General features: G+C 41.2%; 1 protein-coding gene across 4 annotated transcripts in view; it reads right to left on the bottom strand.

The window, feature by feature from the left end:
* Positions 1-12,064: 12,064 nt before the first annotated feature.
* mbd2 (methyl-CpG binding domain protein 2) overlaps positions 12,065-27,012 on the bottom strand; it is a 50,081-nt gene continuing 35,133 nt past the window's right edge. For all 4 annotated transcript variants that reach the window (XM_078272166.1, XM_078272165.1, XM_078272168.1 and 1 more), the window contains one exon: positions 12,065-12,813. The gene's annotated coding sequence lies outside the window, so the exon portion shown is untranslated. The remainder of the gene's footprint in view (positions 12,814-27,012) is intronic.

The following is a 27,012-nucleotide window of genomic DNA, read 5'->3' as shown; positions in this document are numbered from 1 at the left end:
TCATTCATTCAAAAATGTGTCCTTACAGATGTCAAAGACACTCTTGACAGCCATTTTACTGGGACTTCACTTAAACCTAATTCTAACCCTAACCCCAATATCGCCTACACATGATCAGCTGCCAAACCGCGAGGTAGGGCGCAGAGCAGAGAGGCAAAGCACAGCGCAGGGAAGTACTGGGATTGGTTGTGCCTTGTAAGGTCAGCGACAACTCAAAGTTGAAATCATTTGCAATTTCAAGCGGTACGCGGCGCCAAGTGTAGCGGTGCGCCTAGTTGGGCGGCATCGCTCTCTCATCTCGCCATAGAAAAACAATGGATCGGCCAGTGCAGACGGGTTTTACTGCGGGTTATGTGTAGGCGGGTTAACCCTTGTGTTGTCTTCCCATCGACCATGCACTTGTTGTCCTCCAACAAAATTGACCCGGTCTGTTTTGCCTTTTTAAAAAGCATAAAGTATAAATGATCAACCAATTCTTTTTTTCACACCTTCTAGCCAACTTTATTCCAACTCATTACCACTAGTTTTACACCTATTTTGGGAATTTATGGTCAATAAACCTCATTTACTGTAGCCTACATTAAATTATACCTCATTTTGGAGTAAAATAAGCAGACATTATGATTTATTTTCACTATAGTGAAGATCAGATGAATATATGTTGATGGATTATCGCAGACTGGTATGTTTCAGTGGTTTAGTCAGGATACTGTTTTGAAACCATTTAATTATTTTGAATGGCAGCACATATTTCCGATAAAGAAACTTTGAAAAAAAGACAACACAAGGGTTACCACCAAGTCTTAGCAGCTTTTTGAAGCGGTAAGGACTGGTCAACACTTTCAAGGGCTCTCATCTTCTCATCTTATGGTCCTTCTCAGCAGACATAGTTTATTACAGTTCGAATTACATGCATATACTGTATGGACAAGGCCCTTTCCGAACATGACAATGCCCATAAACATATTATAAACTGACACTTATCAGAATCAGATTAGCTACTGGCTACTCTTCTGATTGGTCACACCAGCAAAGCAGTGTAACCTTGACCACCCCAAACTCCTACTTATGTATAAAGAGTTTCGTATTTTTGCAGAATTCCCATTGCTCTTTGGACGATAAGCAGAGCCCTTAAAGCAATTATGACTGCATGACCATTTGACATGAATTGTCAATTCCGTGATGTAAGTTTCTGTGACTGAGGTGTAATGAATGGGAGCAAATCTCTGCAGCCTGGGTTCTAAAATCTGGTAGAAAGCCTGAGACCTGAAGAGTGGGGGCTGTTATAGCAGCAGATTAATGGCACAGTCATGGCGATAATTAATGTAATTTGAGTGTGAATATAAAAGCTTTATCATGACCAACTAAAACATCATTACCAGCAGCAGCTTCGTGTCTTCAGTTTAACCTCAGCCAGTGTTTTCTGATGCAGAGCACGAACAGAGCTGCTGTTACAAGATTGAAACAGGAATCAGGAACAGGAATCCCTGGGCGAGAGAGAGAGAGAGAGAGAGAGAGAGAGAGAGAGAGAGAGAGAGAGAATCTGGCAATGAAGCAAGAATTTAAATGTGTAGTTGCAGTGATCAGAAACTGGCATCATAGAGCCATTAGCAGATGCAAATGAGGGCAGAGCTGCAGGCTGGTTTGTCTCACTCTGTCTTTAACACACAAAAGCACCGCACACAACACATAGTCACACATACAGACACAGACCTACATCTGGACTGGGAACAGTTTGTGCCAAGTATCTGGCAGAACAAACAACATAGTGATGATTTAGCTATTCTTAGAGTCTAACCAGTTTACTGCAGCTAGAGCTGTAAAGTGTGTCCTAAAGGTGGCGCTGGAGAGAGAGAGACAGAGACGTGTGCGGCAATCTTTCAGGAGAGGAAGAATGTTTTTGAAATAAAGTAACAAAAAATAGCCGGCGCGACACAGATGTCTTCTTACTTGATGGTTTTATTACTTAAGGTGACTAACGTTTCGATGTAGAGTTACATCTTCATCAGAGTCCTTGGAGAGAATGGGCAATGAAGCCCTTAATAAGAATCCTCAACAGGTGCGTAAGGGGGGGCGTGTTAGCTGCCTGAAGATACACCCATCTCAACCAAGGTGTTACACTCAATCAGTCAATAAAGGGCGAATGCCCACACACAGTGCCGAGGGTATGTATCCAGAACGCTTCCCTGCATAGAAGTTTATTAATGATATCACCACCCCTGGATGGGGGTATGATTTTCTCAATTCCCCAAAACCTATGTATATATGCATATGTTAAATTCTGGGTACGAATAGCTGTCTTATGTTCAGATATTCTTAGTTTGAGTTTTGTTTGGCCTATATACGCCAGTCCACAGGGACGCTTTAGAAGGTACACTACATGTGTACTGTTACAGTTAATACATGAAGAGATGGAGTATTTCTTGCCGGTGCGAGGATGTGAAAATTCCTTCGCATTGGTCGAGTTAGAGCATTGCGCACAATTATCACATTTATAGAAACCCAGAGGTGGATTGGTGAGCCAAGTGGTCAGAGGTGGATTAGACATATCTGAATGGACCAATCGGTCACGAATGTTGCCAGCACGCCTAAATATAAACCTAGGCGGATTGGCGCATATGTCTTTGAGTGTCGAGTCACTCTTAAGAACATGCCAATGCTTGCGAATAACATTTTTCATTCTTCCTGCTTCTGGAGTGTAGCCGGTCGAAAAAAAATACTCTAGGTCTTGTATGTGACTTAAGTTTTTTCTTCAACAGTGAGGCGCGATCTGTACTAAGAGCTTTTGCTTTTGTAATATCAGATTTGTCGTATCCTCGTTCAAAACGGTGCGCTAAATGGGCTGCTTTTGACATTAAATCAGTTGTGGTGCTACAATTTCTTCTGACTCGCAAACACTGGCCCACTGGTATGTTGCGGACTAGATGAGGCGAGTGATTGCTGTCGGCTCTTAACAGGGTGTTCCTACTAAGGGGTTTGCGATAGATGGTGGATTGTAAAATATTATTTTCGTCCTTAGAAATAGTGAGATCTAAGAAATCAATGGACTGATTATTGCATTACCAGAGTAAAAGGACAAATAATCTGTGGAAGAATTTACATAAGTCAAAAAATGATTTAGCTCATTAAGTGTACCCTTCCGTATTAAAAGAACATCGTCTATATATCGAATGAGCTCGACTAGATTAACAAGAAATTCTGATGGAGGCAGAACATCAGTGGGACGTTTAGCGAGGTAATGCGACATGGGTCGTAGGCCTATGTGGTGGGGTATGCATGTATAGAGACTTTGCACATCCAAAGACACAAGAATATCATTGCTGTCACAATTCCAATCATTAATCAAATTCAAAACATCAGTTGTATCCCCAAGGTATGATGGTAAGCTGTGAACGTGTTTGTGAGAGAGGCTCAGTGAGGCTCCCTATGCCAGATACAATAGGGCGCAAAGGAGGGTCATCAAGTCGTTTATGAATTTTGGGTAAACCATAGAATACAGGACATCGGGGATGGTCACTCAGTAGAAAAGCCTTTTCTTTATCAGTTATCCAGCCTTTTTTGTGAGATGTATCAATACATTCATCAATCATATTTTTTGTGCTGGAGGTAGAATTGCACAGGAGAGGCTGATAGTGTTTTTCATCATTTAACAATTTCAATATACCACAATCATAGTTCTTTAGACCCATAACAACAACAGTGCCACCCTTGTCGGCAGGGCGAATAATAATGTCCTGTCTTGATTCCAAAGAGCGTAGCGCATCCAGTTCACATTTTGTCATGTTTTTGTTTTTATTTTTAGAGGGACAAAGCGCACTTAATTCGGCCATGTCTTGCTCAACTAACTGGATAAAAGTAACGATGGTGGCATTTAAATTAGAAGAAGGCAACAACCGGGATTTCTTTTTAAAGGGAGTCACTTCTCTGGGGCTTTCGCTATTACTGGAATCATAGTTTCTGTTTACAATATTACTATTAGACAAGACATTGAACCTGGAAAAGAAATGTTTAAGATGAAGCTGTCTAAAGAATTAAAAAAACAGAAAGAAGAAAAAAAAACAAGTCCACTTTAAGAGAGAAAGCGTTGGTGAAATTAGACGGGGCAAACGAGAGTCCTTTCCGAAGCATTGCTTTCTCTGTATCCAAAAGGGCCGAGTCCGAGATGTTGATTACAGTCTCCTCTGGTGGTTCCGTGGGGACCAACGCGTCGGTGGCGGGGTTTGTCTTCTTCCCCCTTGAACCCCGCCTCGTCTTTGGGTTAGGGCGGGCGGTTATTCCTAGACATCTGTGTTGCACCGTCTATTTTTTGTTACTTCATACCGCTTTTTGTCCTGCCTTGGTTGCACCGGATTGTTGTGGTCTGCAGAAGCACAGAGAACTTTCTCTTTTTTTATCTGAATGTTTTTGAAATGTTTGCGACGAGCAGCTAATCAAACGTTATCGTTTGGACAGAGCAGGCATAAAATATAATAAAAATCTAGGAGATATATATATATATATATATATATATATATATGCAGCCCAGTTAACAGCACACCGGTTAAAACTTTGTAATGAAGCCATGGTGGACTCGCTCCTACGAGATGGGTGGGTTTTTGTTACGTTACACACAAAGCTAACTGGCTATAGTTAGCCTGTACGTATGAGAGCGGACATTTGCTTACATTGCCGAGCCAGCCAGTAACTTCAGCAGTAGGGTTTCGGCGTGCTAACCACGACAGTATTGGCATGCATATACAGGTGCTGGTCATATAATTAGAATATCATGAAAAAGTTGATTTATTTCAGTAATTCCATTCAAAAAGTGAAACTTGTATAATGTATACATTCATTCCACACAGACTGATATATTTCAAGTGTTTATTTCTTTTAATTTTGATGATTAGAACTGACAACTAATGAAAACCCCAAATTCAGTATCTCAGAAAATTTGAATATTACTTAAGACCAATACAAAAAAAGGATTTTTAGAAATGTTGGCCAACTGAAAAGTATGAACATGAAAAGTATGTGCATGTACAGCACTCAATACTTAGTTGGGGCTCCTTTTGCCTGAATTACTGCAGTAATGCGGCGTGGCATGGAGTCGATCAGTCTGTGGCACTGCTCAGGTGTTATGAGAGCCCAGGTTGCTCTGATAGTGGCCTTCAGCTCTTCTGCATTGTTGGGTCTGGCGCAACGCATCATCCTCTTCACAATACCCCATAGATTTTCTATAGGGTTAAGGTCAGGCGAGTTTGCTGGCCAATTAAGAACAAGGATACCGTGGTCCTTAAACCAGGTACTGGTAGCTTTGGTACTGTGTGCAGGTGCCAAGTCCTGTTGGAAAATGAAATCTGCATCTCCATAAAGTTGGTCAGCAGCAGGAAGCATGAAGTGCTCTAAAACTTCCTGGTAGACGGCTGCGTTGACCCTGGACCTCAGAAAACACCAGCAGATGACATGGCACCCCAAACCATCACTGACTGTGGAAACTTTACACTGGACTTCAAGCAACGTGGATTCTGTGCCTCTCCTCTCTTCCTCCAGACTCTGGGACCTTGATTTCCAAAGAAATGCAAAATTTACTTTCATCAGAGAACATAACTTTGGACCACTCAGCAGCAGTCCAGTCCTTTTTGTCTTTAGCCCAGGCGAGACGCTTCTGAGCTGTGTCTTGTTCAGAGTGGCTTGACACAAGGAATCGCGACAGCTGAAACCCATGTCTTGCATATGTCTGTGCGTGGTGGTTCTTGAAGCACTGACTCCAGCTGCAGTCCACTCTTTGTGAATCTCCCCAACATTTTTGAATGGGTTTTGTTTCACAATTCTCTCCAGGGGGCAGTTATCCCTATTGCTTGTACACTTTTTTCTACCACATCTTTTCCTTCCCTTCGCCTCTCTATTAATGTGCTTGGACACAGAGCTCTGTGAACAGCCAGCCTCTTTAGCAATGACCTTTTGTGTCTTGCCCTCCTTGTCCAAGGTGTCAATGGTCGTCTTTTGGACAGCTGTCAAGTCAGCAGTCTTCCCCATGATTGTGTAGCCTACAGAACTAGACTGAGGGACCATTTAAAGGCCTTTGCAGGTGTTCTGAGTTAATTATCTGATTAGAGTGTAGCACCAGGTGTCTTCAATATTGAACCTTTTCACAATATTCTAATTTTCTGAGATACTGAATTTGGGGGTTTTCATTAGTTGTCAGTTCTAATCATCAAAAGTAAAAGAAATAAACACTTGAAATATATCAGTCTGTGTGGAATGAATGTATAAATTACACAAGTTTCACTTTTTGAATGGAATTACTGAAATAAATCAACTTTTTCATGATATTCTAATTATATGACCAGCACCTGTATATATTAGGGCTGTCAAAATAACGCATTCATTTCGATTAATTAATCTGAGAAAAAATAACGCGTTAAAAAAAATTAACGCAGATTAATCCCTTCCATATTGACGTTTGCATACAGGCGAAAATCTGGTGCCACTGATTTGTCTGCGCTTCTCTCTGCTGCTCTGAAACAGACGTTACAGGAAACACAAACCCCAGCTGCACGTCACACTAGTTAACACTATACTCAACAGCAGCTAACGTTAGCCTACCGCTAGCTAGTAGCTGGATTAAACACGGTTAAAATGCTGACAGCTAACGCTAAACGGTGTAAAGTGTGACTGTGTTTTACTGTAGAGGATTCAACACCGGGATGTAACAATCTGCAGCTGCTGTGGGAGAAACAACACAGATGAAACTGATAAACTACAGCCTCGTAGTGCATTTGAAGTTATTATAAATGTCCTTTTCCCATCTGGTCGTTGTTTTTGTCGTTCAACAGCAATTTACTAGTGAAATAAGTTATTGTTATTGTTATACATTATTATTAAATCATTTCATTTTGACCATACGGCCTTAGCAATAAACAAGCCGTTCTTTAACGTCACCAACTGTTGTTTAGTACCCTTTTTTTTCTTTTCTCTTTTTACTTTCTTAAAAAGTATCGGTTCAGGCACCGTTAATTATGTATGCAATTAATTTCGATTAATTAATCACAGAGTATGTAATTAATTAGATTACATTTTTTAATCGATTGACAGCCCTAATATATATATATATAATGTATATATACATATATATGCATACATATATATATATACATACATATATATACATATATATAGATACATATATACATACATACACATATATATACATATATATGTATATATACATACATACACATATATACATACATACACATATATATACATATATATGTATATATACATACATACACATATATACATACATACACATATATATATATATATATATATATATATATATATACACATACATACATACATACTACCGGTCAATCGTTTGGGGTCAATTATTGCTCTTGAACCGCTGTACTCTAAGGGCCATTTTACAGTCACCGTAGCTAAGCTGGCGCGCGCCAAGGTGACATCAAAATGACGTAGATCTCGCTGGCGCGCCAGGATTTTGAGTCTCCACCACTCTATTTTTTTCAGCGGCACGCGACAAAGTGGAAACAGGAAGTATGAACGAGCTCGAGGGCAACCGGATGCCGGACTCTCCGAGTGACTGCAAGTCTCTCTTGTAAACTTACTGGGTTAAGATGAGTTCTTTTATGGTGAATGAAAGGCTTGATCCGACGAAGTAGGTCATCCAATCAAATCGAAGCATTGACGTCAATGCTGCTGCCAGTTCTGCCGTTGTTTACCTTTTTCTTCTTCTTCTAGTCCGTAGAAATAGCAAAGTCGGTAGCCTTTGCTCAATAGCGCCACCTCTGTTCAGGAGAAGACTGCAACTAGTGTCGCGACCACCACACGCGAGTATAAACAGTTACAGCACTCCTATGACATCACACTGGCGCTCAACAGCTCGACTGCGGCGAGTATACCCTACATTTAAATCTGCGACCTGAGGGGAGTGTTACGAACTCAGAGTGAAGGGGGTGGTTTGTGCAGTCTAATGGCGTTTTTCCATTACATGGTACCTGCTCGCCTCGACTCTTTATTATGAATAAAAGTCCCTGGTACCCGCCAACAGGTACTTTATTTAGTCTCACCTCCGTCGAGGTTCCCAGCGAGCTGAGGCGATACCAAAAGGTGACGTGAAAACCTGCAGACCACTGATTGGTCGGAGAGAATCGTCACTAATCACTGCGTCATCATTGCTAGCGACAGACAGGGGGGTGTCTTGAACAAACCCGCCATTTTTAAATAGTTTAGCCAGCGTTGTTTTTTTTTGCTGCCTCCAGCTTATATTGAAAGAAAATGTGTCTTCTGGCAAACAGCCACATGACGAGAATCAAAAACAACACACCTTCCACGTTCAGACCTGTGGATTGTTGCATATTTCATTCGGTTGGGTTTGCCTCCACACTGCACTTTGTCAAACGCACCAAACATAAGGTGACCAGATTTCGCGGAACTCAAACCGGGACACTTTGCGCGTGACCGTAGTGCTCGTGCACGCACACGCTTTTTAACGTTAACATGTGCCAGTGACAGACAGTGACTTCATTATTTTGATCGTAGGCTCCTCATCTAATAATAACAGTTTTGTTTCCTGTAAAATGAACAAAATTACAGCAACAGCCTTTTTTCAGTTTAGTGAGAGATTTATGTTTTATGTAAAAAGATTTTTTTGAAGTGTTATTTATTCCAATAACGCCAAAAGAATTAAAATGATTTATTGAAACTGTTGAGCATTAAACACTTCATTTCCTGCATTCTGGTTGTTATGCACCTATTTCTACCTTTTTCTGAATCAATTTATGCTGCAAATATCTTTATGTAAAAAGAAACATAGATTACAATCCAAATATAAAAACATAATGGAATATATTGCAGTAAGGCTCTCGGGCATTCTGTATTGCTTTCAATTATATATTCTCCTTTGGATCGACTTTTCTAATTATATCTGAGTCAGCACACATGTAGCCTAGCATCAGTTACTCCTCCCTCCTGTTTTACGTCTTTTGTTGAGGAAGTAACCTCCTTAAATGTGCATATGACAATTATTCACCTCAATGATACATTCATTCATTTTAATGTATTGATAAACTCCTGGACTGTAATATTTCAGATGTTTGAGCAACATTTCTGCTCATGTTCAAAACTTTGTGCACATTCAAAATATAGTATATCTGTGTTCTCTGAGATTTGGAGGAGTCGTGATATTTTGAGAAAAATAAAGTTACGTAAGCACGTAGAGCCGGTTGCTAGGTGATAGCAACAAATACAGCATGGTCGGACCCCGCACGTAGCTGCCCGTTCTATTCGCCTCGGAAAAATAAACTGGACAAAGTTCCATTCGGGGCTACACTCAAAACATTTGGGGCTGAAGCTCCGGCAAAATGGGCAGACGCCGCTCCTGGTGTAAACCGGGACATTTTAGCGTCCCGACAGGCTTTTGTCTCGGGACACGCAATTCAAAATCGGGACTGTCCCGGTCAAACCGGGGCGTCTGGTCGCCCTAACCAAACACCGTAAACACACGTCACGTGATCAAGGGGGTCGCTCGTTTATTGGACAGAACTCGCCGACCCTTCTGGTCTCAGAAATAACGGAGCAACACCACATTTATAAGGTCTCGGGTTTTTCTGGTTCTGCGTTAGTGTTTCTAATATTTTAGAAGAAGGCGAACAATGTGAGCCGCTGACAGACAGCGAGTGAAGGAGAGAGAGACGATGATGATGTCACACAGACTGATGATGTCACACAGACGACCAGCGATGTGTGCTCATAACAGCTTATGGATCTGAAAGTTATCATCCCTTTAATCACGTGTGCCAAACTCAAGGCCCGCGGGCCGAAACCTGGTCCCTCGCAAATTTTGATCCGGCCCGCATATCAATTTAGGTTCCCAATACATTTTGGCCCGCCTGGTTGTGCGCCAAACCAAAAAGACAGGAAACTGTTTTTCAGACTGCAATTATGCAACACTTAAAGCAGACTTTGGCAGATTTTCTGACTTTAAGACTCTGAAATTCCCACAGAAGCAGAGATTTCATATTCAGGCTGTGAAACAGGTTGCTGTGAGTCGGCTGTGTTGTAGCCTGCTTTTAGTCATTGTTCTGCTTGATTTACTAAATTCTATGATGGCTAAGGAACTTTTTTGCTGAGTTTTGTAGGGAGTTTATGTCAACAAAAGCAACAAAAGTCAGAAAAAAAGCTACTAAAGTGTCAAAAAAAAGCAACAAAGATGTCAAAAAGCGAAAAAAGTGTAAAAAAAAAAAAGGGACAAAAACGTTGGGGAAAGCCACAAAAAAAGAAGAAAAAAAGAAGGAAAAAGCAACAAAAATGTAGGGAAAAAAGCTGCAAAAATGACGAAAAAAGCTAAAAATGTTGAAAAAAGCGATATGCAATAATTACAGTCAAAGATATTTTACTTTTCACTTTAAAAAAAAAAAAGCATGTCTGGCCCTTGATTCTCATTTTCCAGTGTGGCCCTTTGACACTCCTGCCTTAAATCATATAGAAGTCCGTAAATTGTGTGCAAGGTTAAACTGGAGGCAAGTAAATGCCACAGACAGTAAAATAAATGGACACAGCGACGCCATATACTTCGACGGAGACCAGTGAAGTCTCTTTCCCAGTGATGGCTGAGTGTTACTGAGCAGCCTCCAACTGAGCTTGAAGACGTAAATGTGATGTGAGCAACCTGTCTGAAAGTTGGAAGTCTTCTGGTAGCTGTGCCAAGAGAAATCTCAATCATTCCCAATCTAGCAGAGACGGAGAGCGTAGGTATATGTAAGGAGATAACATGGACACAGGCTAATTATTGCTAACTAAAATGCTAGTTAACATTAGTAATTAAACTTAAACAGCGAATGTAAGTCGAAACTGCCTGTGAGTTTCTCCTGTACTATACGGTAATTCCTCTACTATGAGACAGTAAGTCTCGTGGTTATGACACAATCGTTAGCCTATTTTTACAAAAACATCTGCTACGGAGCCATAACGTGAGGTACAAGGTAATGGAGCCTTTTATACATTGTCGTGTTTCTTTAGAAATAAACAATGGACAAAAAAAGTCTTTAAACGCTTCAGAAGTAAAGTTATTCGCTGTCAAAGTGACGTCAAAATGAATGGCAGTCAATGGGATGCTAACGAGAGGTGATAGCTTGGTAGCCTATAATCTCCCCATAGGAGGTACGCTTTCCGGATGCTCGCTTACCCCCTTGGTAACAACACGTTCTCACCCCCATCTCGTAAAATATGGACGCTTGGTCAGGTGCCTTTGTCGTTCTTATTGACGCTAAAAGTCTCCTTTAGCGCTATAAGTAAACGCGCTTGGTCGGGACTATTGCCGTCCCTTTTGACGCAGTTATGTTAAGGAAAAGGTTGTGGGTGGGCTTACGGTTCCATGACACGCAGGAACTACGGGACGGTTGGGTTTAGGAAAGGGTCGTGGGTGGGCGTACGGTTCCGTTACACGCGGGAATAACGGGTCGGAAAGAAAAAAACGACAATAGCAAGTGTGACAGGGGGGACGCGAACCCCGCTCTCCTGGGTGAAAGTCCTGTGTTTCCTCCTTGCGCGGAAATTGGCCCTTACATACTCCTCTCTAAATCCTCTCTAACTGCTGCTCTCCCCGGTGCGTTACATAACCACACTGAAAGACGCCTTTTTCATCGCATCAGACGCTGACAGCCACTGTCCAAACGTCCTTATTTTACGAGTTCGGAATGAGAACGGGTTGTTGGTAAATGCTCTGTTTTTGGTTTACTTCCTGTATTTGGGTTGGATCGCATTCTCACCTAAAGCGAACCAAACTCTAGTTCACTTGGAAGAGAACCGAGACCCCCGTTTTCAAGCGGACCAGGGTTGGGATGAGCTTTCACACCGCCCCAAACCAACCGGACTATCCAACCAAACAAACGCTCCAGGGTTTGTTTTAAACGGACCAAACGAGGTAGGTGTGAAAGCAACTTTAAGTGTAATTGCCCAAAATGTTGACCTGTCTGCAGTGTGTAGAATACTGATTGTCAACATCATCAGTAACACCAGTCATATATCAGCAGATTAAAAAAAAAAAAGCACCAACGAGCAATTGTGAATATAGTCATTTATTTACTCCAGTCCAAGAAATGTACACGTATGTTCTCTCAAGGTATAAAATTTGTCTTAAATAAGCAATTGTTCTATTTGATATGCATGTACATTCTCATTATTCAATTAAAACCCCGTAAGACTTTAAAAGTGACGACAATCTGACACCACAAACAACCAAAACCACCAAAGAGCACAAGAAGAGTTAGCAAAAGCCGTCCAGCAGTTTCTGACTTTAGGTTCGATGAGGGCGTTGCTCTTCAGTATTAAAGAAAAAAAAACAAAACAAAAAAACATTTTTATCAGCTTTTTTTTTTTTTTTTTATCAAAAAGAAAGAAAACTAATACCTAAAAGTAAAATACCTAAAGTTTGTACGGATGATAAATCACAAAGGATTAAAGGCTTCGGTTGTTGCTTTGGGCTGGTAGATAACCGACTTATTGCATGTTGCCGTTTCTGTTCAGATGGTGTTGCTGGTGTTTTTTTGTCATTGCTTGATGCCAGTATTGCTGTGGTCGCTGCTCCCATTGTGCCTGCTGCTGCTGCTGCTCTGGTAAATCCCTTTTTAGTTTGCGAATGCTGATAGATGTCCGGTGTGACATCATCCTGAAAATAGTTTCCTTAACGCGAATGGTTGGCGCAATCGCCCACCGAGACAACGGATCAGTGCAGGAGAGTTTCAGTCTGTGGGTGGTCTGGATTAAGAGGAAGATGATTATAAACCTAAAGGCTGGTTGAACAGAGGAACTCTGGAGAGAGACAGAGAGACATAGTTATTGTTATTGTCACTGGCAACAGTTTACAGATTCAATAGTTTGTTGTAGGGCTGGGCGATATGGAGAAAATCAAATATCCCGATATTTTTGACCCAAATACCTCGATGTCGATATTGCGGCGATGTTGTAGGGTTGACAATTGGTGCTTTAACAATTGGCAATAACAAAAAAACATTCATTACGATCATATATTACGATATTTTTGACCAAATACATCAATGGCGATATTGTAGGGTTGACTATAGGTGCTTTCACAAAATATTCACACAATGACAGTTTTGATAAATAATCAACAATAATGTGGATACAATGACTAAGTGTAACAAGGTTCAGAGAATATGGCGGACCCAAATGCAGAGACAGCAGGCGGTGGTGAGCTACGATAAAATCCATACAACAAAAGGAGTCCTGAAGACAACAGGCAAAAACAGTCCAAAACGTTGAGGAAACCAAAAGACCAGGAACTACAAAAAAAAACGGAACACGTAGACTTACACTCACAATACAATACAATGATCTGGGCCCCATTTCAGAAAGCAGGTTTACTGAAAACTCTGACTTTGTTAACCCTGAGATGAGGGAAACTCTGGCTTTTCTGTTTCCTCATTCATTCATTCAGTCTGTATCAGGCGCATTTTAGCGCAGTTTGTTATCGGCATGAATAAAAAAAATTGTGTTGGTTTATGTTAGGCAGATTATAAAACATTGTTTTTCTAAAAACATGGCATTTCCCTGTGTCGACGATCCCGTTGATGAAGAAGCTGCTTTACTTCGCAGGGTGTTATATGTCGGGAGATGATATTGAAGCCCCGACATTTTAAATTTCAGATAACTTCCTATTTGAGCGGTATCGTTTTTCTTCCCAGTCTGTTATGCAGCCTATAGGCTACATAACCTTATCCGTCCTCATATCACTAACGTCATCCATCGTGGACATGCTCTACATCCCTGCAGATTATGTGTGTCACATTCATTTTTTATGAAAACGGCAGTTTTCTTTACAACATTGGTGATGCGGAGCATTTCAGTAAAGCCACTGTAACTCGTCAGAAGAGTGTGACTCGCTCTGAAACATGTTTTAAATGTTTTGTAGTGTTCCCTGGACACAAACCAGTAAGAGACATTAAAAAGGAGTTCCACAGGATTGCAGGTGAATGAGGTAAACCCTTTGAAATAAGAGTATGAATTATAATTCTGTTAATGATGGTGCTGCAGCCTCAGTGGGATTAGTAGATGTAGTACGTTTTCGCCCACAGTATTGCACCTAAATGAAATAGATTATAGGTTCAATACCATTTCACCAGTAATATTAGGCTATACTTATGATTAAATATGATACACTATATTGAAGTATTGACTCTAACAGCAATTTTCTCCCACGCAAATTCTCTCTCTTTTGCAGCAGCCGCTGTGTTGTTTTTTTAACTCTCTGTTTGTGCGCATGAGTATTTCCGCCGACCCGATCTGTTTGTGGTTGTTACCATGGTGAATCGTAGTATCATGGTTGATTGAACCAACTCAAATCAGCTGTTCTGGAACCGAAAACTCTTAAACCTCCTTCCTGAAATGGGGCCCTGACAACAGACAAAGACAACACAGAGACTAAATACACAAGGTAACGAGGGTGAAACAAGGGACAGGTGAAACAAGGGACAGGTGAAACAAGGGACAGGTGAAACAAGGGACAGGTGAAACAAGGGACAGGTAAAACAAGGGACAGGTGACACAAGGGACAGGTGAAACAAGGGACAGGTGAAACAAGGGACAGGTGAAACAAGGGACAGGTAAAACAAGGGACAGGTGAAACAAGGGACAGGTGAAACAAGGGACAGGTGACACGAGGGCTCAGGAACAGGTGAAACACGATATCCAAAATTTAAGAGGATATCTAGCCTCATATATTGATGTAGATATAATATCGATATATTTCCCAGCCCTACTGGCAACCCCTATATAAGCTTCCAACCTTTAGGTTTTGTTTGTCTCTTTTTAATTATGTTAAATAAACCTATTTTACTTTACAACTCATGTGTTGGTCTTAGATTTTTTGTCCAACCGTATGCCGGATTTCACATTTATGGAAGAAGAGAACATTTTTTAGGGTTTAAGCTTTAATGCGTAACTTCTTTACGTTAATGAACGTCCGTTTTTCAATTTTCTTGACAAAAAGCAATGCCGCAAAACGTTAGAGACCTTTTTTGATTTCCTTTTATTTTAACTCAGTAATGATGTGATTAACATTGTGATTTAAAATGTAGCAAAGTACAATACTTCAAACAAAACATACTTAAGTTAACGTAAAATGACAGATTTTAATAGATCCCAGTAACATGAGTAATTGTAATTCGCTACTTATCCACCTCTGGTAGATCTGATCTGTCTCCCACTCACAGATAATGTCTGAACTCAACTCCGCCTCCTGCCTCTATTAAAGCCAAATTGACTCGTTAAGCTTGTCTTAGTAAAACCCACTTAATAAAAACTATCTACAAAACAAACGGTCTCTCTGCTGTATTTCTTCTCTCTTGCAGGAACAATAAACATCTGCATCTGGACAAAAAAAAAAGCTAATGCTTATCATTAGCTTCTCCATTAACCCATTGACACCTCCTCCCTCCTGCTGCATTAACAAGGGGGGCGGGGCTACAATAATTAGGAGCGCTCGTCTGCCGAGGCCCTTGCTACACAGAAAACATTTTAATTATACATAAAACACCAGAGTGAAGCACTCACACAGTGACTGATGGGAACAACAATCTTTGAAATTGGTCCAGTGTTATGCGTGAACTCTGTAATGGGCAGACACAGACCAAGCTGCAATGTAACCCTATGGGGCAAATGTGCCACGTCAATTTCGTCCTTGGAAATAATCCCTACAGAGATAGACCTTTTAAAACCTCTTTGAGGCCTTTCTGTTTAACCAGAAACAGCTCTGAGGTCGCTAGCGCTAAACCCACCAGACTCCATTTAAAAAAGCAATACTTTTAGCGTGTACAGAGCCAACATATTTTCACATGTAAATCGGTAAACTATGTGTTTATTTCAACCAAAACTAGAGTTGTGATGATAATAAAATTGCAGATTTGAAAAAAAGAAAATCTAAGATCGCGCAACTGTTCAAAGGAGGGGAATATTCCCTCAATGTAAAGAGCTTTCATAGTTTCAACACCATTGCTGTTCCACAACTCAAATGAAGTTGGAAAAGTGGAAAGACGACCCAAAACGGCTTTTCATAGTTTTATTTTGTGTCCGTCGACTTTGAATGAAGTGTATTTTACGATGCTAAAATGACTGTTTATTTACATGGAGTCTGGTGGCTTTAGCGAACGCAATTGTTTTTTTGTTTAAAAAAAGGATCTTACTCTTTAACAGAAAGGTCGACCTCCTTAGAAATCCTTTCCATAATGTTGTCAGACACTTAGAATATTAATCTGAGCCTGTCAGCGGCAAAACGAGCACTTTTATGAAGGTAAATACAAGCTGGACAACTGCCCTGTTAACTTACATAGTAGCTTGTTTGGCCGCTGCCGACTGCAGCGATCTCTCTTAATACTGGACCAATGTCAAAGATTGTTGTTCCCATCAGTCACTTAGACACAAAAACATAGAAAAATAGGGTCCAGGTTGGAAAAAAAACGTATTTTTGTATGGTTTCCTTCAGTCTACTTGGAAATCCTGGACAGGGTCTTTCCAAGGTTCCTGCCTGTTTATAGGAAGTTTTTCCTCGCCACTGTCGCACCAAATGCTTGCTCTTGTGGGGAATTTTTAGGCATCCCGGACCCATGCCTAACGCATACTGATGCTGTATGTACATTCAGCAAGGCATCTTTCCACCGATCCCAAATCCTTCTCCCAAGCAGATTTCAGAATAGCTAGGGACAGTGGCGCCGTCAGGATTCTATTTCATCGTACGCACAAAAACCGCCAGCCCACTGGAGCGGTTTACTGTGCCAGAAACCAGCTGTTTTCAGATATTTGATGTGTATGAGAGTGTGCTCCTAGCGTACTTTTCATATCACAATGACCAGACCTTGAAAATATTTTACTGAAGAGTGTTGTAAGAGAGAGAGAGAGAGAGAGAGAGAGAGAGAGGTGGATGCACTCAGAGCAGACAGCTGTCGGCGAGCCTGTACGGAGATATGAATAACCTGATTTCTCTGAGTGCCATACCCCGAATATGATCAAAAACGCAATATTCATGTCCATGATTCAAACAACATGCTATAGCTCCATCCGTGGGTTTAGCGATACTAGTCAGCGTCCATAGCAACCAGTTTGTCTACGGATCCAGTCCTAAACATGAACATTGTGATTAATAGTGGATGGGTTGTTGGTGAAGTAATGTATAAGTAATGAGAAAGCGATTACTGTGAACAGAGCAGAACAGAGCTGCTGTCGGCTGCTGCTCCTGTGCGCATTTACGCATTGTCATCATGAGATGTGTTGCATGTCTCACAGAAATAAAATGTACGCACAGCGTGTACAGGATTACCGCCGTCAGCGCCACTGACTAGGGAAGTCTTCTGACAACTAGATACAATAATCTTATACAACGGCTATTACTGCTTTAACTGAGGGATCGAAGGAGAACAAAAGATGTGCTGCTGGGCAGTCTAGGAAAGGATGTTGGATTCTTTTTTTTTTTTTTGGGGGGGGGGGGGCCTTTATTTCTATAGGACAGCTGAAGACATGAAAGGGGAGACCATATTTAACCATCCTGTTGTCCTCGGGTCAATTTTGACCCATTTTCTAAGTTTTTATATCAGAAATTTGGGTTTTCTTTCAACCAAATGGTCCAAAAACATAACGTGGATGGTTCCATACAACCATTACTCTTCACAAGTAAAATGATCAGTTCACTACTTTCATTGAATTTGGGTGTTTTATTCAATTTAAAAGCGTTTGACTTTTTTTTTTTTGGAAAAAAGTGACAAAAAATGTTACAACAAAAACATAAAAAAAAAAAAGTGCAGAAAAATCGACAAAAACATCGACAATAACATCGGAAATTTGTGACAAAAGAATTGGAGAAAAAGTGACGAAAATGGTCGTAAGTGACAAAAACATCGGAAAAAAGTGACGCCATTTTTTGAAAAAAAAAAGTGACAAAAATGTCCCAAAAAAACCTTTGAATTTGAAATTTTTACCCAGACAAAAAAAAAAGTTGCATGGTCGACGGGAAGACAACACAAGGGTTAAGAGTGCAGCTAAGGAGGCATGGGTAACATGACACTGCCCCATATACAGCCAGGCTGGATCTAATTGTGACATTTTACAATCCATTATTGTGCCACCTTTTTCATTTGAATACACCCTTGATATGCCATTTTCCTTTGTTGTGCCATTTTGAATCCTTACTCTTTTCCATTTCAAATCTTGAATCAGATCATTATGCTATTTTGAATCCCTTTCTTCTTCCATTTTGAATCCTTTATTAGGCCATTTTAGTCACCCTCTTTCCATTTAGAATCCCTCCTTTCTGTTTTAAATATTCCATTGTGCAATGTGAATCCCTTCCATATTTACATTTTGATTACCTCATTCTTTCCATTCTGAATCCTCCATTGTGCCATTGTGAATCCCTAAGTCTTCCACTAGGAGATGTTGCTTAATTCCACCAAACACAATTTATGATAAACTCTCTGTTTCACTGTTTTTGTGTTCCCTTGTCTTACTGTTTTCAGTGTATTAATGTGTCTGTATCTGAATGCTTTCTTCCTCCTGTTTTCATGTTTAAGTCTGATAATCCTCAACTCGGTCTTAATTACTCCCTAATAATTAGAAAATCCTGATAATCTGCTGCATAATCGAGGCAATTCAGCTGACTGACAGTGCCCGTAAGCGCACACACACACACACACACACACACACACACACACACACTCAGCAATTATCTGCCTTGTGAATGACTTTGAAGCAGATAATTCTCTGTGTCTCAACATCCACTAATTAACAGCAGCTGAAAAATGCTACAGGGGTCTGAATCAGCCTCTCTGGAAATTAAAAGATACACAGCTAATAATCACACACACACACACACACACACACACACACACACACACACACAAACACAGACACTCACACAGGCTATTATGTTTATGTGTCTGTATCAAACGGCCTTTTCTCAGTCAGCAGTGTGAATCTTTAGTCTCGATCAGATAAAAACAGCCGTCTGCACATTTAAAGGAACAGCGCAACATTTAGTGAAAGCCTTCTTCCCCGTCATCCCCAGAGGCAGATGAGAAGATGGATATCAGTGTCATCTCTGTGCGTGACCTACACTTATGAATCAGAATAGTGGTAGGGAAAGGTGAAGCTTTGAGGACTGAACCTTTTATTTCCCCTTTTGCACTCGCAGTCGGGTATTCAGCCAATGAAATTGAAAAGGTTTTCCAAAGTCAGCAGGATTCATCATCTGGGGACCATTAATGTCTATACAAAATGTCATGGCAATCCATCCAATAAGTGTTCACATATGGACGTCTGGACCAAAGTGGTAGACCAACCAACCAACCAACATTGCCATTGCCATTCCCAGAGCCATGCTTGTACTTAAAGGGTAACTACTGCTTTTTTCAAACCTGGACCCTATTTTCCTATGTTTTTGTGTCTAAGTGACTGATGGGAACAACAATCTTTGACATTGGTCCAGTATTAAGCGAGATTGCTGCAGCGGCCAAACAAGCTACAATGTAAGTTAACAGGTTGTCCAGCTTGTATTTACCTTCACAAAAGTGCTCGTTTTACCACTGACAGGCTCAGATTAATATTCTAAGTGTCTGACAACATTATGGAAAGGATTTCTAAGGAGGTCGACCTTTCTGTTAAAGAGTAAGATCCTTTTTTTAAACATAAAAACCTCACTAAACCAACCAGACTGCATGTAAATAAACAGTAATTTTAGCATCGTAAAATACACTTCATTCAAAGTCGACAGAAACTAAACTAAATTCCACTTTTCCAACCATCACAACTCTAGTTTTGGTTGAAATAAACACATAGTTTACTGATTTACATGTGAAAATATGTTGGCTCTATACACGCTAAAAGTATTGTTTTTTTAAATGGAGTCTGGTGGGTTTAGCGCTAGCGACCTCAGAGCTGTTTCTGGTTAAACAGAAAGGTCTCAAAGAGGTTTTAAAGGTCTATCTCTGTAGGGATCCTTTCATAATGTTGTCAGACACTTAGAATAAAAATCTGAGCCTGTCAGTGGGAAAATAAAGCACTTTTAGTGGACCAAACTGACGCTGAACATTTGCCCCATAGGGTTACATTGCAGCCTAATCTGTGGCTGACGGTTACAGCGTTCACACTTAATACAGGACCAATTCCAAAGGTTGTTGTTCCTATCGGTCACTTACACACAAAAACATAGGAAAATAGGGTCCAGGTTGAAAAAAAACGGTAGTTACCCTTTAAGTACATAAGTACCATTTTGAGGTACTTTAGAATAAGTATAACTAAGTATATTTTATTTTTTGAACTGTAAAATGTCCCACTCACTAAATATATTGGTTGCAATTCTTCAATAACCAAATGTAATAGCTCCTTATCAAACAATGTTTGTTTATGCTCTGTGTTTTTTGTAAAAAATTAACATCAACGCACAACATATAACGACGTATATAATTTATCTACGAGTAATGGAGTATTTCACTGTGGTACTGTTTTACTTTAGTAAAAGAATCTGAGCAAGTCTAGTGAAACTGAAAACAGTTGGAAACAGATTTTAACAACACAGTGAAGGTGTTGGACTCGTTTCCCCTTCTCGTTTTATTTTTGCAGTGTAGAAAAAGCATTGGCGTGTGACTGCAGCCTGCTGTACCCTCCTGTTTCCAAGAAAGAGATGAAAATGAAGTCAAAGGGGAGAACGAGAACTAATTTAGCCGTAAAAACAAACTGAAATAAATAAGCAAGAAGCAGCAACAAGAGTCACAGCAGCAGGGAACAAAGTGAACGGTCTTTCGGTAACGATTTCAAATCGTTGTTTCAACAGCTAGAACGCAGCCCGGGAGACACACACACACACGCACACACACAGACAGACACACACACACACACACACACACACACACACACACACACAAACACACACAGGCTGGCCGCTGCCCTCTCTCTTTGGTCCAGCTATAAAAACCCATTAGTAATCGCTCCTCGACTCTCAGCGGCTCTTTTCGCCCAAACGACTTCCATCCAGCCAATCTGCATAAATCTGCATTAATGGGCGATTTTCCCTCCCCGGAAAACAAATGTGCTTTAAAAAACGACTCCTTATCTGTCGGCTTTTAGAGGAAACATCAGAGAGAAGGGACACACACACACACACACACACACACTATTGCAGCTTGGACATGACAAACAAATGCTGATAATTTAACCATTGTTAGAGTTTATCAGTAGTGGAGCTAATAACGTGCTTTAGGAAAGGTTAAACGACCTTAACTGTTTTTTTTTTTGGGGGGGGGTTTGCAATCAGCCCAGTAAATCCTATGTGCATCCTCATACATTACAGACAACCATTTCAAGAAGATGACTGGTGGCGAAAAGAAAATTACACTTTCTATGAAACAAATGTTGCCAGTGTTTTCCCTCGCTTTGTGGAAGACTTACGGTACAGATCCATTTGACCGTGCGACGCTTCTGTGCTCCACTCTATTCCTATGGGTGACGTCAAGCGACTTCAACGTGCCTGCAAGGCATTCCCGGGAAGAAAAAATGCTGTGCATTCCAAAAGCTGGCCGATGCCCATCTTTATGCAAATGATTCAGTTGAACGCGATGCGACTATCTAGTCGAAGTAGACGAAAATCTTTCAAAACTGACCTTTGTCGATCTGAAATGAAGACAGATTAAGCAACTGCACGGCCTATTTCTCGCTTAAGAAACACGTTTCGGTGAACTATTTTTGTAAAATACTCAACACGTTCTCACACCCATCTTGTAAAATATGGACGCTTGGTCAGGTGCCTTTGTCGTTCTTATTGACGCTAAAAGTCTCCTTTAGCGCTGTAAGTAAACGCGTTTGGTCGGGACTATTGCCGTCCCTTTTGACGCAGTTATGTTAAGGAAAGGGTTGTGGGTGGGCGTACAGTTCCGTTACACGCGGGAGGAAAGAAAAAAACGACTAAAGCAAGCGTGACAAGCGGGACACGAACCCCGCTCTCCTAGGTGAAAGTCCTGTGTGCGCCTTTTCCGTCGCATCAGACGCTGACAGCCACTGTCCAAACGTCCTTATTTTACGAGTTCGGAATGAGAACGGGTTGCAGATCGTATTCTCAACGACACTCCATGACACTCGGTTGAAATTCTCGAGAAGCCAGACACCCAGCTGCCGGTCAGAGGCGTGGAGCATCAACCATGGATGTATGACGTCGGTCACATGGACCATGTACCGTTAGCACGTATTTGGGGGGGGGGGGACTTCCTTTCCAAAGAAAATGTTACATTTTTCAATTCAAAAAAATGTAATTTCCCAGTATATTCTGTGTCTCTTTGTGTCTCTCTGTAGTCGTGTTGTGTCTGTTTTTGGTCATTTGTGTTTTCTTTGGGGTTGTTTTGGGTCTCTGTGGTCATTTGATGTCTCTTTGTATTCAGTTTGTGTCCCTTTGGGGTAGTTCTGCGTCTCTTTTTCACATCATATTGGACCATTAGTATCACCATATCTGTGTCTAAAATGTTGGAAAAGCTAGAGGAGATCATACATAAATAACACTCAAAAAGCTTCAAGACAAAACTTAAAGCTGAAGAAGTCCAACTACAATCTTAAGATCTGAGAAAAGTCTTTCAGTTACATTCATTCGGCTTAAGTGCTGCCCAAAACGGCTCGGGTGCTGTGCCTAAACCTTCCAGTGGCAGGGAAAACCCTGGTTGTGCTGTATCAGTTTGAGGCAGAATATACTGAGGAGGAAATAGAGGCAAGTAGAGCGGGACAGGGAAAGGACAAGATGAGGGGACACTGCTGCCACATCATCTGATTAGAGTATTTTTGCTGCTATGAATGGGACATGTTGGAGTTGTTGTTGTTGGAGAGGTCTTTTTCAGCTCCTACTACGTGAGCCGTCTCTGTGTAACAGAGCTAATCACAAACATTATTAGATCTCGGTAGAAGCATGCTGCGTTTACTCCATAGATATTGGAATTGGGTTTCGCATTTTTCGATACTCAATACTTTAGAGGCAATTTGGCCGGTGCCTAAAAAGTATTGAATTTGATACCCAGCCCTATTAATCGATATTTAATAGTTGTAAGTGGCAGCCCTAATTTCCATGAAATGTTTTTTTTTTTTTTTTAACATTCCTGTTCCCCAGAGGATGAACCTGTGTTATGTAATGGCCCCAATGAACTTTCCTGTATCGCCAACCTCAGGACAAACTGCACTCTGCTGGCTCAGCAAAATCTGGAGTCTGACTGATCCAGGCTGTTAGATTATTTTTGCCTTTCTTTAAAAAAAAAAAAGCCTAAAGATCTTAAACTCTGCAGTATTATAGTCTCTGGTCTAGTTTGCTGCTCTGTGCACATGGCAACCCTAACCTGGCTAAACAGCTGGGGAAATAGACAGATGATGGATGTGTGGACTTGAGAAAGTAAATGTTTTTTAATTTGGTTTTGTTTACAGGCTCTGCAGAGTGAACTATAACCAATAACCAAACACACACACACACACACACACACACACACACGTCATTAACCAATAACACAGACTCTAACAACAAGCCCACAGCCCATCAATCACTCACAAATACAGACACACACAAAAGTCAGCTAGTCTGCTGCATGGCTGAGTTTCAATCAGACGCCGAGAATCCCATCAGCATTCACAACAAGTCACACACACACACACACACACACACACACCCATACAGGGTTTCTGACAGAGCAGACTGGTTCCGATTCTGCATTGTTCACGACATTTAAAGCTGCGATCCGTCACTTGCCTCGCGTTTAAACGGCAGCACATAGTCATTAGTCTCTTTCACACAAGGATTCTGCAATAGAGCCCAATGAAGGTCTGCCGTTATGCAGGCTTTGTTTATTCACACAGAACCAAAGCAAAGTGTGTGATTTCATATCGCATGAGCAAGAGCAACAGAGGCGCGACGTGTAACACGACAGCGTTGGTGTCTAGTGTGTGTGTGAGCCGATCAGCTCTGCTATTTAACCACGCGAACCCAACCGGACACACAAACCGCCAACGTTATGCATTATGGTAGCACAATTAGTCAGGAAAGAGACGGACAAAGATGGCCGCAGCGCCCGTGCATATGTGTGTGTGTGTGTGTCTGTCTGTGTGTTTGAGAGATGGAGAGAGCAAGAGGATGAGAAGGTGGACTATTGCACGCAACGTTTCTGTACATTATGACTCATTTTGGCTGCTCGGAATGCTGCTTTGTCACTATTTGACCTGCCTGTGGCTGTGTCCATTCGAGCATGTGGAATTCAACATAAAAAAGACAACAGCAGTTGTTGAAAACATAGCCAACAAAATAGAAAAAAAGGTGAAAAAGGAGAAAGAGTTAATATAATTCATTTCATTAGTGAATTTCCTTGATTTGCATGCGCGAAAAGGAGTAGGAAAAAGTATAAACTTATTGAAGTATTACTTGCCATAAATAAACAGATAATAGAACTGCTAAAATGCTTGCTTGTTGCATTTAAAGCAAATAAAATGAATTCCCAACACTTTTATTTAAAGTGCTCATATTATGCTAATGTTCAGGTTCTTAATTGTATTTAGAGGTTGTACCAGAATAGGTTTACATGGTTTAATTTTCAAAAAACACCATATTTTTGTTGTACTGCACATTGCTGCAGCTCCTCTTTTCACCCTGTGTGTTGAGCTCTCTGTTTTAGCTACAGAGTGAGACATCTCACTTCTGTCCCATCTTTGTTGGGAGTCGCACATGCTCAGTACCTAGGTAAGGACTACTAGCCAGTCAGAAGCAGAGTATGAGGGCGTGCCCTGACAGTACCTAGGTAAGGACTACTAGCCAGTCAGAAGCAGAGTATGAGGGCGTGCCCTGACAGTAGCTAGCTAAGGACTACTAGCCAGTCAGAAGCAGAGTATGAGGGCGTGCCCTGACAGTACCTAGCTAGGACTACTAGCCAGTCAGAAGCAGAGTATGAGGGCGTGCCCTGACAGTACCTAGGTAAGGACTACTAGCCAGTCAGAAGCAGAGTATGGGGCGTGCCCTGACAGTACTAGCTAAGGACTACTAGCCAGTCAGAAGCAGAGTATGAGGGCGTGCCCTGACAGTACTCTAGCTAAGGACTACTAGCCAGTCAGAAGCAGAGTATGAGGGCGTGCCCTGACAGTACCTAGGTAAGGACTACTAGCCAGTCAGAAGCAGAGTATGAGGGGCGTGCCCTGACAGTACTGCAGGTGAGCGACTACTAGCCAGTCAGAAGCAGAGTATGAGGGCGTGCCATGCTAGCAGCTAGGCGAGCAATATAACGTGTGTTACAAATGACGTTTTCTCCATCATGGTACCTGCTCGACTCGCCTCTACTCTGCTTTTTTGGTTTTCCATTGTGAATAAAAAGTCCCTGGTACCTACTAACAGGTGCTTTTTTTAGTATCACCCATGCGTTGAGGTTCCAAACGAGCTGAGGCAGTTTCCCTGCGGCGTCGCTTATGACAACCATCACACATGAGGCAGTATAAATGAGGCAGTACTAAATCTGTAATGGAAAAAGGAGGATCGGGGCACCGCGGCTGAGTCGAGCCAAGTCGAGTAGAGCTGATACTGCAGTGGGTAAGTGCCAAAAAGTGACGACGCTTGTCTCTGAAGTAAAAGGCTGGACTACAGTAGAGCTGTTTGGAGCAGTTTGAACAGTGTTTTCTGTTGGAGATGGTAAGTCCCTTTGGGGGGGACTTTGGTCTTTTTCACTTTGTAAACCTATTACGTGCACAAAAAAGATATAGAACACAATAAAGGAAAGGGAAAAAGCCCAAAAGCATAATATGAGCACTTTAACAAATTGAACCTTGAGTTGAATTTAAAAGGCACCACTAGGAAAGGAATGGCAGCTACATTTTAAAGTGCAGTTTTCTGCTGATATTTTCTTTCAACTAACACAAAATATGGAGGAGTATTTGAGATATGTCGCGGCCTTTCGCGGTATGTTTATACCACCAGTTAATATTGCGATGACGATTTAAAAAAAAACTATATATTGTGCCGCCCTACCCCCATACCGTCTTCGTAACTTCCACACAGACTGTCCTGCCTTGGACCGGCTGTGTGAAAGAGGCTTATCATATGATGCCGGTCGTATTTTAGTAGTAATACAAAAGTATTACTCAGTATTACTTAGTTACTAATAGTTCCTAATAGTTACTAATAGTAGTTCGGTAGTTTTGTAGTTCAGTAGTTCACTAGTTTACTATTTTATTAGTTTTGTACTTAGATAGTTCAGTAGTTTACTAATACAGTTGTTCTGTACTGTAGTAATTCAGTGGTTGACTAGTTTTCCAATAGTTCTGTACTTTTGTGGTTCAGTTGTTCATTAGATTTCTACTTAAGTAGTTTAGCAGTTCAGCGGTTTAGTAGTTCAGTAATTTACTAGTTAAGCATTTTATTAGTTTGGTATTTAAACCATTTACCGTCGTTCAGTAATTTACTAGTTCAAGGTGCTGTAGGTAGGATTGTGAAGATCCAGGACTTAGCCAAAAAAGCCTGATATTCATTTATCAGCCATTATAAATGCGATACCGATAGTTTGGAAAATGCCTAATATCGGCCGATAAAATCGGCCCGCCGATACATCGGTCGGGCTCTAATTAGTAGTTCTGTAGTTTTATAGTAAAGTAGTTCAGTAGTTCAGATTAGTACTTAGATTAGTGCCAACATTGCTGCAACTACCCGATCGTGTAGATACCTGCTGCATAACATCAGGAGGATACGTGTTTCAGGCTCTAGTCATCTCACGTCTAGACTACTGCAACTCCACCTTTTCCGCCTGCCTTCATGTGCCATCCGGCCCCTGAGGCTCATTCAGAATGCAGCAGCTCGAGCAGTTAACCATAGTCCTCATTAAAATGTGCAAGTTCTCTCACACTACACCGCTCCTCCGCTCTCTTCACTGGTTACCAGTTGCTGCCCGCATCCGCTTAAAGACACTAGTACTTGCATACAGGGCCACGAAACGGATCAGCCCCAGCATACATCCAGGA

Source organism: Sander vitreus, chromosome 16 (genome assembly GCF_031162955.1).
Source record: "Sander vitreus isolate 19-12246 chromosome 16, sanVit1, whole genome shotgun sequence".
In the NCBI taxonomy this organism is placed as follows: Eukaryota; Metazoa; Chordata; class Actinopteri; order Perciformes; family Percidae; genus Sander; species Sander vitreus.
The sequence above is the reverse complement of the archived record's forward strand: the minus strand, read 5'-3'. Positions and strand labels throughout refer to the sequence as shown.